The sequence below is a fragment of the Pterocles gutturalis genome, unplaced genomic scaffold (assembly GCF_000699245.1).
Source record: "Pterocles gutturalis isolate BGI_N339 unplaced genomic scaffold, ASM69924v1 scaffold22214, whole genome shotgun sequence".
Classification (NCBI taxonomy): Eukaryota; Metazoa; Chordata; class Aves; order Pterocliformes; family Pteroclidae; genus Pterocles; species Pterocles gutturalis.
Window position 1 is genome coordinate 3855 of NW_010134039.1, and position 1256 is coordinate 5110.

A 1256-nucleotide genomic window follows, 5' to 3' on the forward strand; every position below is an offset into this window, starting at 1 on the left:
CTTAATTACACTGTAGAAAGATGTATCCCAATGCCATAGCTTACAAGTTCACTAAGTTCAGTCTCGCACTCTGAAAATACCCACAAGTTCTTGTTTCAGAGGCACAAGCAACCATTTCTCCTGCCAGATTCCTCCTCTGTTGACTATTGCTCCACATTACAGGATGGATTTTAAAAAAATTGCTGGATCTCGTACAATTACTGACTCACATTTTCCCTTTCACTGGAATGTTGATTTCCCTTTCTATATCTTTTATTAGAGTATTTTTATTAAATTAGTTTTAAAACACTGTTTCTCCATTGTCACCCTTGGATCAGGAGCATTTGCTAAAAACAATGAAGGAAAAGTGAGGTTGGGGGGATAACCGTTATATTTTACTTATGTTACTTATGTTACTTTATTCTTTCTGTTTGCTGGCACCTTAGGAGCTGAAGGTGAAATCTGCGCTCCCTGCTCCAGTCCAAGGCTTGGTCCCCATGACTGCAAGCCTGCAAACACTTCTTATTTCACCATTTACTGTGGAGAAAGGAGGAGAGGAACAAGAAAGAATTTTCCATCTGTGAATGCTCTCATGCTATCCATGCTCCATGCCAGTGCTCATCCAAAAGCAGCAAGTGAACATGTAAAGACATATACCTACACACATCCATGCACATATTTATAGGTAAATATGCGTGTATATTTTTTTGTCTGTGTTCAGTTTCCGTTAGCAGAACAAGATGGCTCTGAGAGTGGAAAAACTATGGGCTGGCTACAGGACCAGTGCATCTCCAAGGGCAGATCTGGAAAGAAAACTAGTAGGAGAGAAGAAAGAAACATTGCACATCCCCTCTTTTGCTTTACTTTCTCAGCAATGTTTTGTGTTTTTTTTTTTTTAATAAAATAAAAACCCAAACTGTTTAGTTTAAAGTAGACAGTGCAAATTAACTGTTTTAACTGAATTGAAGTAACTTGTATCATTTTAAATGCCTCTATTGTAATTCCTAATCCATTTTGTCTGGCAGGTTGGTTTTCTCCAGACAAAACCAGTTCTGGATGTTTAGCACTGCCAACTCGTCCTGTTTTCTTGGAGTCTCCATGTTCTTTAACCCATATACCATACTTCTTAACCAAGCATAGCTGGTTCACCTGGATAACTCTTTAGGCTTTATCCAAGCAGGAAAAACATGGATTACCTCCCTTTCCTGCTTTGCTGGGGCTTGAATATTTGCCTGAGCTTTGCATTTCTTCCATAGCCCTGTGAGCATCCTCAGAGC